The sequence below is a fragment of the Triturus cristatus genome, chromosome 5_2 (assembly GCF_964204655.1).
Source record: "Triturus cristatus chromosome 5_2, aTriCri1.1, whole genome shotgun sequence".
NCBI lineage: Eukaryota > Metazoa > Chordata > Amphibia > Caudata > Salamandridae > Triturus > Triturus cristatus.
The window spans coordinates 610207144-610221169 of record NC_140588.1 but is presented as its reverse complement, the minus strand read 5'-3'; the positions used below and the strand labels follow the sequence as shown (position 1 = coordinate 610221169).

General features: G+C 48.3%; 1 protein-coding gene across 1 annotated transcript in view; it reads right to left on the bottom strand.

Moving 5' to 3' along the window:
- Positions 1–14026, bottom strand: part of FRMPD3 (FERM and PDZ domain containing 3) — a 1009771-nt gene that overhangs the window by 763875 nt on the left and 231870 nt on the right. The gene's annotated exons all lie outside the window — the stretch shown is intronic.

The following is a 14026-nucleotide window of genomic DNA, read 5'->3' as shown; positions in this document are numbered from 1 at the left end:
GTATGCCTCATTTGACCAGGCAGTTGACTTATTGCGGGCGCTGGGGCCAGGGGCAATGATGGCAAAATCAGACCTAGAATCTGCTTTCCGTCTCCTCCCAGTCCACCCTCTGGACCACCATCTCTTAGGTTTCACTTTTGAGGGCAAGTTTTACATGGATAAATGCATGCCCATGGGCTGTTCCATATCATGTGCTTACTTTGAGACGTTTAGCTCATTTTTGGAATGGGTCATGAGAGAGGCGACGGGCCACCAGCGGGTTATGGATTATCTGGACGATTTCCTGTTCCTGGGTGCAGCGGGATCTCGGGAGTGTGCTTGGGCATTGCAGGAATTTTGCGTGCTCATGCGGCCTTTTGGGGTTCCGCTAGCGCCGGGGAAGACGGTTGGCCCGTCCACCTGTTTGGAATTCCTTGGTATCGAAATTGACTCAGTGGAAGGATGCTTCAGGTTGCCCAAGGACAAAGTGTCTAGGTTTAGAGCAGCCCTGCGGCGATGCTTACGCACAGACAAGGTTACCTTGCAACAGCTACAGGAAGTGGTGGGGCAACTGAATTTTGCACTGCGGGTCATCCCAATGGCACGCCCTTTCTCACGCTCCATTGCCCAGGCTATGAAAGGGCTGCAGGAGAAACATCACCACACGAGGTTGTCATCTGAGGTTCGCCAGGATATGCGTATATGGATGGCATTCCTGGAGGATTTTAATGGCAGAGTAGTGTGGTCGGGTCCACCCGCCACATCAGCAGAATTGGGTTTATGGACGGACGCTGCGGGGAGTGCGGGCTTTGGTGCCATCCTGGGGACCAAGTGGGTCGCCCAGCGGTGGCCGGCAGACTGGAAAGCACGGGGTCTGACCGTCAATATCGGATTCCTGGAACTCTTCCCAATATGGGTAGCATTGATGGTCTGGCCGGAACACTTATGCAATCAATCCGTGGTGTTCTGGTCTGATAACATGACAGTTGTGGAATGTATAAACCAGCAGGGGGCACGCTGTCCATTTATACTCCGCTTGATAAAGGAGATTGTGCTGCGGTGCTTAAAATTGAATGTGGTTTTCAGAGCCAAGCATGTCCCTGGCATCCTCAACAATGCAGCTGACTCCCGTTCTCGCATTCAAATGCAGGCTTTCAGGCAATATCTTCCTGCAGCAGACCCCTCGCCAGCGCAGTTCCCGGCAGGACTTTGGCAGATTGGTGCCCCAGATTACAGGACCTCGTGGTTGCTAGCCTAGCCCCCAGGACCAAGACAGCTTACGAAGGGGCGTTTTTGTCTTACCGGGCCTTCTTGGGGCAGGAATGGGAGTTTGGTGGGCCCAGGAGGACAGCTTTGCAGCTTACCTAGAAGCGATGCATAGGGAAGGGCGCTCAGTGGCGGCTGTGAGCAGACATAGGGCGGCGGTCTCCTTCTTCGCACAGGCTAAGGGCATGCGAGATCCCACTAACACCTTTCTGGTACGCAAGGCCTTGAGGGGTTGGCGCCGTTTACAGGGTTACCGGGCAGATAAGAGAAGGCCCATTGGACTGGCACGGCTGACAGCCTTATTGGGGGCACTTCACAGTGTCTGTAGCTCTGAGTGGGAGGTACTTCTGTTCATGGCTGCATTTTCCCTGGCCTTCTATGAGGCTCTGAGGATTGGGGAGTTAGTTGCTGGATCGAAAGCTGATAAGGTGGGCGGCTTACAGTGGGCCGATGCGAAGATCAGTGAGGACGCTATGTGGATAACAATTCAGAGATCAAAAACTGATCAGGACTCTCGGGGTCACACCATAGTGCTCCACCGGGCCCCGGCCAACCCTTGCTGCCCGGTTTCTCACATGGAGGCCTTCTGCAGGCAGCAGGAGAGCACGGCGGGGGGCGCACTGTTGTGTCACGCCGACGGTACACCATTGACTAGGTACCAGTTTAGGCGAGTCTTAGAGCTAACTGTTAGATTGGCAGGTTTTGATCCAAAAGAATTCGGCACCCACTCATTTAGGATTGGGGCAGCAACGGAGGCAGTGGCGAGGGGTCTCCCAGTTGAGAATGTGAAGAGGCTGGGGAGATGGTCGTCCGAACGTTACAAACGTTATGTACGAATTGACATGTTGTGCAGGATGGTGCTCACACCTGGTATGTTTCTGTTTCTTGCAGTTTCTCAAACCTGTGACGCAGGGGAGGAACTCGCCACCGGGCGTTAACGATCGACGCCAGCACAGCGCGAGGGACACAAGAAATTGGTGATTTGGATTGTGGGCCACTCTTATGTCAGGCGTGCAGAACATGTTTTTCTTTCTAGGGACCATAGGACGAAGGCGGCGCAAAAGGGGTTTGATATCGCATTCTTCGGGAGGGGGGGTTTATGCCTCAGCCAGTTTAGGAATTTTTTCCAGGGACTCTTAGCTCAGCAGCCCGCCCCCCCGTCAGTGGTGATACTTCACCTGGGGGAGAATGATTTGGCAAAACTGGGGAGGCGCATCCTTATTGAGGAGATCCTCTCCACTGCGGGGTGGGTGGCCAAGACTTGCCCGGGTTCTACAGTAGTTTGGTCGCAACTTATCCCCCGGTGGCAGTGGCGGGGGGGGGACTCGGTCAGGGCGTTGAATCACTCAGTCCGGAGGATCAACACACAGTTGGACAAATTATTTCGAGCCCCCCGGTTGCAGACTATTCCACATGGGTGTATCTGGGGCGAGCAGTTCTACCTGAGGGACGGGGTACACTTGACTGAGGCAGCGAACGTCTTGTGGTCTAATAATGTCTGGGCCTGGTTGGAGGGATTTGCTAAGTAAGCGCGCTCCTGGCTTAGGTCTAGGTAAGGGGGAGGCCAGATCGTCGGTTAACAATGCTGGCCTGTGGCGGTAAGGTCATGACCGGTGAGCAACTATTTTAAGGTCTGAGGGGGCGGGCATCATCCTATGGAGGTTCCCGCCCAGGGGGAGGGGACATTGGCCCCTCCTAGAACTTCAGGCGCAAGGTAATTGGTGCTTCAAAGGGGCGCGGGTTGGGGAGTCACGCTTTCCTTAGGCTAGAAGCCACCCCGCGCGCGCATACTTATGACGTCACCGGATGGCGCAGAGTAAGGGCCCTCCTTAAGTGGGTAAATGAAGTTCACGGCGTGGACCGGGTAATTACCGGGCCCGGCTGCGCATGCGCACATCTTTAGGGGAGGCGCAGCTAGTAGGACCTGACACCGGTTAGCGACCTTGCCATATGGCCCTGAAATGTTAGTATACAAAAATGCAGAGGAGGATGTTAGACTCGGTTAGGAAACAATCTGTATTAGAGTTTTTGTTAAGGATAGTCACTCACACCTGTTGACAATAATGTATCTAATGTCCTGCTGATTTTTGTATAACTCTTTATCGTGCAATCATAAATTGTATTGTTTTATAACTTAATAAATACGGCCGGGGGGTCTTGCGACCTCCCGCCTTCCAAAGATACCATGTTCTATGTTCCTGTGTCTGGGGGTGGGTGAGGTCATAGGGAGGGGGGCGGCAGCCAGTCACTGACCATGTGAAAAGGGGGGGCTCTTGGCCCCCCGCCCGCATGGCGGTGCGGCGACCGTCCTTACCTCCGGGACCTCTCGGGGGTGGGGCGTGTCCTTTGGGGCGCGCCCTGCCACCGATTGGTCGCCACCCTCCCTTGACCCGGATGTCGCTAATCGACATCCGGGTCGGGGGGGTGGCGGGTTACTGAGGATTAAAGAAGCGGGGAGCGCCCAGGTGACCCTCTTGGTCCTTGGTCACTCCCCCACACAGGACGTGCCCTGGGCTCGGGGCTTCTTATTTTCCCACCCACCATCCCTGGAGTACGCGGTTGATGCGTTGCTAGTCCAATTTAGTGTGTGCATTGCTAGGATGTTGTTAGCTTAATTTTTCAGGCGTTGTAAAGTATAACTGAAATGTTTATTTTCTGATGAGGTTTTCTGTAGGACTTTCTCTCCCAGTGTAGTGACCAATACTGTATCTGGAATGTTATGTTGATGATGATGATTTCTCGTAGGCCTTTTTCTCCCATTGTAGTAATGGTACTGTATTATGTGTTGCTGCTGCAAATGTGTTTAGGCCTCTTTTTCCCTTTGTAGCTCTACGGTGTTATACATGATGTATGATTTAGTCTGTGTAGTTGTCATTTAGAATTTTTCCCCTAGGTCGTCGTATTTATTAGGAATGGGGCGTGCGGTAAGGTCATGACCGGTGAGCAACTATTTTAAGGTCTGAGGGGGCGGGCATCATCCTATGGAGGTTCCTGCCTAGGGGGAGGGGACATTGGCCCCTCCTAGAACTTCAGGCGCAAGGTAATTGGTGCTTCAAAGGGGCGCGGGTTGGGGAGTCACGCTTTCCTTAGGCTGGTAGCCACCCCGCGCGCGCATACTCATGACGTCACCAGATGGCGCAGAGTAAGGGCCCTCCTTAAGTGGGTAAATGAAGTTCACGGCGTGGACCGGGTAATTACCGGGCCCGGCTGCGCATGCGCACATCTTTAGGGGAGGCGTAGCTAGTAGGACCTGACACCGGTTAGCGACCTTGCCATATGGCCCTGAAATGTTAGTATACAAAAATGCAGAGGAGGATGTTAGACTCGGTTAGGAAACAATCTGTATTAGAGTTTTTGTTAAGGATAGTCACTCACACCTGTTGACAATAATGTATCTAATGTCCTGCTGATTTTTGTATAACTGTTTATCGTGCAATCATAAATTTTATTGTTTTATAACTTAATAAATATGGCCGGGGGGTCTTGCGACCTCCCGCCTTCCAAAGATACCACGTTCTATGTTCCTGTGTCTGGGGGTGGGTGAGGTCATAGGGAGGGGGGCGGCAGCCAGTCACTGACCATGTGTCACTCATCTACAGTGAAGATTTAATGATGGAATTGCTGCGGACATAAAAAAATAGCCCAACTTTATATTTGCAGTAATCACTACGAGGTAAATATTATTGGCAAAGATTTCCAAGCAAGACTAAACATGGTCCCCGAATCAATATTAACATGGAGGTCTGGATGCCAACTACAGTCCTAGGTTTCTTTGCTTATGGCCAAGGGTATTTTCAATTATTTAATCATCTGCTGTCTTCTCGCCATGCAAACAGCCAGGTAAAACAGTTGTCCAGGCAATGAGAGGGTGGGTGCATGCATCCAGTGTGTCTGACGGTAGAAAGAGAAGACGTTATGCACAGCTCGGTGAGAACTGTTAACCGAATGGAGGGCAGACAAAGTTAGTGTAGAGGTTCCATTAGACCTACTAGTAGTGGCGGCTGGTAACATTTGAAAAGTGATGAGCGTAAGAACAATGAATGAAGTATAGTGCGCGCGAGAGAAGTGAGCAAGCCTGACATTTTGAGAAGAGGGTTCCGGGGATGTGTCTTCCTGAGAAAATGTTGTATTTTCATGCAACTTTCAGCACTATGTCTGTGCTAAATGGGCAAAAAATAAATTTCTTTTACTGTTCAGCCTGCCACCCTCCCTCTAAGATGTGGGTTCCAACCAGAGCTGCCGAGTTTGGAATTGGGGAGCCATGTACCAGGTTCAATTGTTGGGGTTGGCTTACCATCCTGTGATTCGGGGCATATCACTTACTCTCCCCAAAGACTATAAAAAATTAATGTAACCTTGTGCAATGTAAGTTGTGCTCATGGAAAGTACTTCAATACCTTCGGGTCGAGTTTGCAATATATAAAAACTGCACAAAGAGGTTAAAAACAAAGCCTTTACATAACAAAAAGCAACTAGATACCCATTCAATGGCTGATTTGTACAGAGTGAAACCAGAAAATCTGGATAAATCACAGCTTTTGCGAGTTTTTTATAATTAAGGTAACAGTACGCTTCTGGTTAGGCCTATTCCTTTAGATCCCCGGTGTGAACCTTACTTAGGGGATTGAAGAGGCCTGAGATGAACTGAAAACTACACAAACCTGCTATTCGTCGTAACAACATTAAATAGCACCAGACACAGGGAGAGTTTTCCCAGCACTCTTTAATTTAAAGATTAAACACTGCTTCGATCCATTTTAAAAGAGACTTCTGGATGCCAAGTACAGTCAGAAGTATGTTACCAACTAGATTTTCAATTATTCAGTCATCTGCAGCAATCCAGTTGTGTAAACAGCCAGGTGTCCAAAACATTTCTCCGATTGTGACTAAATATTCACCTTTTGCTAAGCACATTTGGAACTTGAGTTCTGTACCCAAAAACGTGAGCGACGACATCCAATATGGTGGAAGCCATAAAAATTCCACCTTGCACGTAAAATCATGAGACCCATCAGGTGAGGGAGGATGGCACTAAACTACAAGGCTGCGATGACCGAAAATGTATATAGAGATTCAAGCTCAACAGTGACAACATCAGTAACCACATAGTATACCTCAAGCCCCATGTCACATCTAATAAGAAAATGCCATATTCAGTAAAAGCAGAGATAGAGCTATTAGGGGCATCATGATACCAATTCACCTAATTCCTACATAAAATCAAAAGGAGGCATGCCTGTCATTTTCCTGCCATCTGTCGTCAAGGCTGCATGACAAGTTGCAATTGACACAAAAAACAGTACTTTTCATCACAAAATACAGCAGACACAATAAAGAGGGAATTCTATGACATCACAGCCATTCTCTCTGCCATAGAGACAATTAATTGAATAAAGAGACCTCAAGAAGTCTCACAAGTGTCCTTTAATCTAATTCAACTGCAAAGGCTGCAAACATTTCATCATCCATTTGTCAAGCAATACTAGGCTAGGCTGCACAAGATACTCAAATTGCTTCTTAGGTTCATAAGATGACGGTGAACTAAGGATAATCCTAACAAGGATGCCAACATCTAGATTATGGAACTGGGATCAACTAGGTCAGTAACCAGCGTTATGGCACTAGAATATAGTGTCCTAAATATTGCATAGCAACAATATACTTTCCTAAATATCGTTTGCAAAAATATTGTTCCATTCGAGAAAATATTGGAAAATCTACACTCAATAGAGTGATTTTTGTAAACGATATTTAGGCCATGGTATTTATTAGTATTGGAATACATTAATTAAGTACTCGTTCACCACCATAGGCATCTTCACGCAAAAAAAAAACAGGGGCTAAAAACAGAAGGAAAAGAGAAAAAGAACAGATCAACACAACAGATAGCTTTCTTTGGCAGCTGAAAAGGCAAGGTGAGATGAATGGTCTTGATGTGCAAGGGAAGATATTTTCAAAGTTCAGGCCCAAGTATGGCGGCCCCAAATCTGTAAAATGAAATGCGAGGAATTGAAGGCAGTATTTAGGGAAGTTAAAGCAAACATCTCCCCAAATTGTAGGGCATGAAGCATGAACAAAGTAGTGATTTTTCAGTCACCTAAAAAATAGTGTATTAAGAAAAATATCCTAAAATCAATTCTTACTTTCACCAGGAGTCAATAGAGATGGATTCTAGCATGATCAATTTTTTAAAGATTGCAAAGTAGCTGAAAAGTGATATTTTGGATTCTTTGGAGCTGACTAAGAAGGGATACGGGCATGTCAAGGTAGTCTATTGCAGTAATCAATCCTCAAAAGGATACAAGCTGAGCCTACCTGTACATGGAGATGGTGAGGCAAAAAAGGAGACATTTCCTTAGCAGTCTCAACTAACAGTTCTAAGCTTGAATGGATATGTGTGATTCGAGAAGGATTTAGTCTTAGCCACTGGAGAGGGATGAACTCCCATAGATGTAGGCCAGAGAGTCTTTAACCATCATTCAGAATTATTGCCAATCAGCAAAATTTCAGACTTGTTGGTGTTAAGTTTTAGAAAATTTGATGCCATCCAACAATAAACATCTGAGAGGCAGAAGGTCAATTCAGCTGTTGATAGAGGGGTTTGACGGTCAAGGCATACAGGTGTATGGCTGAAGTGATGCCCATTGGATGCTTGCATTAACCACTGAAATGTCACCCAGTGCCTGTATTCATGAAATGTCTGGAGTGGCACTTAGTACTGCCATAACTTGTTATTAAGTTTACAAACGTATCCAAATCATTTTGCTCTGTCACCTGCACTGTATTCTTGGAAGGGAGTGATGGGTCTATGGAACCCACGTGAAGGTGCCCCTCTATCCCTCTGTATCCTATAGGAAACTCCACCTTTAGAGCGTTTGCGCCACAGCCTATGTAGTCTCTAAGCAGATGCCATATGCCACCACCTTCTTGATTGCTGCACCACAGGACTGTGACCAAACCTGACTGTGCCCAAGACAAAAACTGAACCCCCCGCAGCTTATACCCTTTGCTCTTGTACCAAAGCCATATGGTAGCCTTGCCACATCCTGAGGATTTCTCGACTGATGGTGGATGTGCTGCTAGCAGGATCCGCAGCACCACATGGCAACGTGCAGCCCCAGGATGGCTTTGGCATCTCTCACTTGTTGAGCAAGTAGATGGATCTAGCAGCTCACCGTGTTCTAGCAGGCAGCACTGCTGGCTCATAAGGTGATGTGGCAATGTTGCAGGCAAAGCAGCGTGGAGTTCAAAATCAGGACGAGGTGCCTTGGAACTCTGAGGAGCATGCACCTGCTGCAGCAGCTGGGCATAAAATCTATTTATAAATGCTGTATAATTTACATTGCCCATAGAGCCTAGTATGTCATTTATAGTTGCAGAAATTGAGAATGCATGGGATTTTGTTTATGTGTGACATGTGTCAAGTGCTTAATCTGTAAAAGAGTAAGTGCTGAGGGCCAAAGCTTTTCTCCAAAGCACACGGCTGGCACTAGCAAATGCCAGGATTGCCGAATACCAAGGCTATGTTCTGATACTGATCACATATATGGCAAATTGGAAACCAGGCATCAGCTTACATCCACTTGCCTCCTGAGATCTATTCTTCATATTAATCCTTTCATAGGAAGACCAGTCCTCTGTTCCACTCACCCAGTTTTCACTTGATCACTACAGAATAGGCTTTCCCATCCCAACTCCGCTCAATTGAGGCCTTTCAATTACTACTTTACCTCTCTACAAGAATCTATTTATCTACCTCTTAAGAACTCTGTCAAGAATCTAGGATTGAACCATATCCTGCCTCCTGGCATGGACATGATTTCCCACTTATGATAATTATAGGTCTAAGGTAACAAGAAGTGTCACATCACTCCCCTCCATAACCATACCATGGTGGCGTGACAAGTAAGCCCTCTAAATATTTAGAGTAGGTCATACCTAGAGTGTGCAAATCCTCTATATGACACTTCTCACTTGACTGCTGCACCATCATGTCCTTACCCTTGGTAACCACGAGTGCAGTGTGACATCAGTCGGTTCACAAAACCTCCAAGACACATGTATATAAAAGAATAGCAATAATGTGTGTTAAACAAGGTCTTACAGGCTTCAAAAAGTCTCATCCCTGCATGCCGGAAGAGGAGAAACAAATGTTTGCAGTCCAGAGTCTCTAAATGATAATACAGTTAATATATGGGTGATCTGTTGAAGCTACTGATTGTTGGACTTGGCCCTTCTGGCAGGTTCACCCCCAGAACTTGTTGCAATTATCCTAGCTTTTCCCCTATATTGTGTGAGTGGTTTTAGGCCTCTAGGCGCTTTTACACTGTGTCCCAGTGGAGAGTGCGTGTGCACTGTGTATGTCTTTAGTGAGACTGACCTGCCCTCCCATAGGAATGCATGGGGAATGTGTGTGTCCATGGTAGTTCCTGGTGCGTGGGTAGTGCAGGGTCGAGAGTGGTATGTGCGAACTCGTGGGAGTGAATGCTGCGCGATGATGTGTGCGGCGTTACTGTGTCTAGTATAGAAGTGCCACTTCTAGACGCTGGCATAAATGTGAAGTGACTCTCTGGCTTGTGATTGGCTGGGGAGCCTGGCTCCAGGAGTCAGGATGGGTCTGCCCCAGTGGTGGATAGGGAGATTTACATCCAGATGGGTGGGAGGAGTACACGTGGGACCTGAATAGGGCTGGGCTTTCCCCACACAATGCTGGCTCCCCCCCCCCTGTGGTGCGTCTAATGTCCCTGACCTGCCCTGTGAATAGGGAGAGGGGCTGAGCAAAACAAAGTGCTCACGAACCAGTTGCATCTGGTTCGCCCCTTCCCTGCACCTTGAGACAAAGGAAACCTGTGTATAAAAAGGGGCTGTGACCCCAAGTAAAATGTTCTGCTGATCCTAACTGAGAGGGGGTCTGCTGCTACTGCTGAGAGCCAGGAGGACCGCCACTGGGGACTGCCTCCCTGCCTGGAGGGCCCTGTGAGCTGGCCCCTGGGCCCAGCCCTTGCCCCCTGCCTTCCTAAGAACTTTGCTCCTGGACCGTGCCTTCATGCGCCTGGGAAGCGCTATATCTTTATTTGCTGGTGAGCGCGCTAATTTGTCTACGTCAACAAGGAGCAGCACTTCGATCTCCAACAGCAGCACAAAGCTGCAATCATCTGTGTAAGGGAATCCCCGGCGTGGAGATTCCCCCGCAATCTTACTTATTTACGGAGCGGGAGCCCACCCCGCAGTTGTGCCTCTCGAGCGGGAGCCCACCCCGCTCTGTCTTTTTAATTTCCAGAGGGAGCCTACCCCTCGTTTGCCCACTTCACTTTATTTTTACTTGCGGGAGTCCACCCCGCTTAGTAATCTTAATTACGAGGGAGCCTACCCCTCATTTGCCGTTTCACCGCCGCGACCCGGCGACCAGGAAGTCAGGCAGTCCTCGCCGAGACGTGGGCGGGGCCTCGTCACGAAACCAGGAAGTGGACGGGAGCCTACCCCGCGCTCCTGTGCCTGGAGGAATAGCCGGAAGCCGACGGGAGGCCACCCCGCGCTCCGCTGCAGCCAGGAGAAGCGAGCCAGCAGAAGAGTCCAGGCGGGAGCCCACCCCGCACTGGACTGCGACCAAGGAAGGCGGGGCCTCCCGGCAGAAGCAGAGTCCGGCCGGAGCAGGGCTGCCAAGGCGCGACCGAGAGGGAAGACAGAAGCGCCGTGTCTGCCCCCAGCCCCCGTCGCAAGAGAAGTGCCCACAGCAGTGAAGGAAGCAGACAAGTGCTGCCGGTGAGTAGAACTCCCGCATTTCCGTGGTTGGGGTAGGCCCAGTCTTGCAGCGGGCCGCTCCCACGTTGTTGAGCAGCCTCGGAGTGCTCCCCCACTTGCGAGCGAGGTGCAGGTGTTATACTTGTGGTGGCGGAGGCACAGAGTCAGGGCGGCCCCGGCTGGCAGCGGGCCGCCACCCCCCCAAGAGGAGCATGGCTGTTTAGAGCCGTTGTGTGGCTCCCACGTTGGGCATTGTTGCTTCCAGAGCCCGTGAGGCTCTAACGTTTGGGACAAGTTCTTTCTTTTGTTTTCCCTCCTAATTGGCGCAGGAGTATTTCAGGAGCCAGTGCGCTCTGTGGGGGCATGATTATTTACGGAGCCCCGGGTGGCCCTAACGCGCTGCATATTTGATCTAAAGGCACAGTGATGCCCGGCCTTATCTGATTCACAGCTGCCCAGCACTTAGTGGGCAACTGCAACATTTAGGCCTGATCCTTTGCGCCTTCTGCCTTGGCTGCCTGCGCAGCCCAGCCCTGACATTTTAGACAAAGGGCGTTCGAGCCCCTGAGAGGCCAAGTTGGCCTGGGGACAGTTTTCTGGTGTTGTGCCCTCACCTAGGGTACATGGTTATTTTTACCTGTGTACGTTTGCGCAATGTGCATTGCCTTTATGCTATTTTTATTCCTAACTGTGTCTATGCATAGGAGACTGTTTTCCTAGTATAGGTTATGCTAGTGAGTTCATGGGTCCCTGCGTGATATATGCCTAAGGTGTTTAGGATTGCGTAGGGTGTACTTACCTTTTACCAGTGGTTACTGGTTATGCGCTACATTTATCATTTGTTCTACATGTCTACATTTACAATTGGTGATTTGTGCTAATTCTGACAGTGGTCCGTGTGGCCCTGTCTTGTGTAAATAGTCCCCTGTAAATTCTGCCAGTGCCAGTTGGCACAGTGTAAATTGTGTGAATATTATCTAATGTGTTTTGGTATAATACAAAGGCTATTTTTATATATAACCTTGTGTGGAGTTTCTTTTGTGGTGGGCCTTGGGTGTTGTTGCTGTGTGCGCGCGCAAACGCTTTACACATTGCCTCCGGGATAAGCCTGACTGCTCGTGCCAAGCTACCAAGGGGGTGAGCAGGGGTTATCTTTGGCGTGTAACTCCCCAGCCCTGATTTAGAGTGGTGGTTTCTGCCTGGCTTTGGCGCAAGCCCTAGCCAACCAGAAATCCCATTTCTAACACTGCTGATATGATTTTCTTGAATGTAATGATTGTTCATTAGCAAACAAAGAATTTCATGATATTCAGTGAAGGGTATATAGCATTTGTTTAACTCTGGAGCAGTATGCCCATAATACTCCAGAATGCAGATTTCTTGTCACCCTATAGCCAAATGACAATCATAATAAGGCAGAATCTAGAGCACTGGAACTGCATTGTGTCTTTATATTAGAAATATGTTCTTGATTCCATCTCAGACCTCTTTCAGCCACCACCACAAACTCCCTACCCCTTTACCCCATTTTTGCAGGTTCCATTTTATCGCTGCTTTCACCCTTTGTCACAACTTTTCCACCTTTCAATTTCTCCTTCTTTGCCACTTTTGTGTTTTTCTCTCTTGATCAGGGTCAACGTCTGATCAGGGAAAATAAGTAGAGGTCCCTAAAAACGAGTGCCGGTGGGCTCCACTGGCAAGCACAGAATCAAGTTAAGGGTAGCCTGTGCCACTACTTTGAAGAGGTACATGGTGAGCAGCCATGGTGTCTCTGCATTTGTGTGAAGTGGAAAGGAAAGAAGCTGAAAGCAGGAGTGATGAAGAGACACTCCACAACAGTTGTGTGTGTGTTTTGCATCAACCATCATCACCTTTCTTGACCAACAGCATGAACGGAGTTGCACTCCTTCGGCAGAAATCGCCAAGTACTGAACATAGCACTGTGGTTTAGGACAGTAATAAGACTACTGGCTAGATGGTACTTGGCAGGGGAGAGCAACTCAGATGCTATTTGGGTGCCAAAACACTACTGTACATTAAAAAAAAAAATGCATGGCAGCATGGCAACATTTAAACCATGGGAGACCCTTTTTGAAACTTTCCTTGCAGCAAAATGACCTCTGTGATGCAGCTGATGGCAGGAGCAGATGCAGCTAGGATGTGTGCCACATAATGTGGTGGACTCCCCTTTCCAACCTCTCTTGGGGATTAAGCAGACCAGGCACAGAAGCATCAGCTCACCACTCAAATGGCTGACCAACACCAGACAGAGTGAATAATAAACCTCTAGCAAAAATACCCTAGAGGGGTTTGCTGGTTTAGCAGCACCTGCCCAGTGAGGTGCATGGCCCGATGATGAAGCATGCCACTTCGGCGGGTGAGGGCAAGTGCATCCTATAAAGGATGCCCTTTCTGACCTTGTAAGATGCCTTTGACATCAATGTAGTGTTGTGGGTCCACAGAATGGCACACCTTAATTGTTTATGACTGGTCAAAGTCGGGAGGACGTGCGTGTGACTCCCAATTTTCTCTCGTTTCCCTTCTATATTTGTGGATGATACAAAATATAAAAAACATTCCTCACAGTAATTGATGACGTTGTCTTACCCAAACCAATCAATGGAGGAAAGGGTGTGTTCCAAAGCGCCCTCTCCTTGGATTGTTGTTCTATTGTTGTTGTGTTGATATGAACTATGGCTAAATCTGTCAGTAGCTTGATCTAAAGTATGGATTCCTCCAAGGTAGTATCCTAGGAGTGTCTGTGTCAGACAACGCAAGGAAGTTTTCAGCAACAAGACAGATAATTCAAAAGAAGGTTTAAAATAGCACAAATATAAAGTGATTTTGCCCTATTCTCCTTCACAGTAAAGAGTTCCTCTTTCAAACACACCATAGATTTTATACAAGAAACAAGAAGCGAAAAGTGTGCTTTCTTTATAAACCTAAAAGTCTAAGAGGAACTCTTTTACCATTTAAAAACTTCACTTTTGAAACTAGCATTGACATTACTTCTTAGCAAAATGAAAAACTAAATATTTTG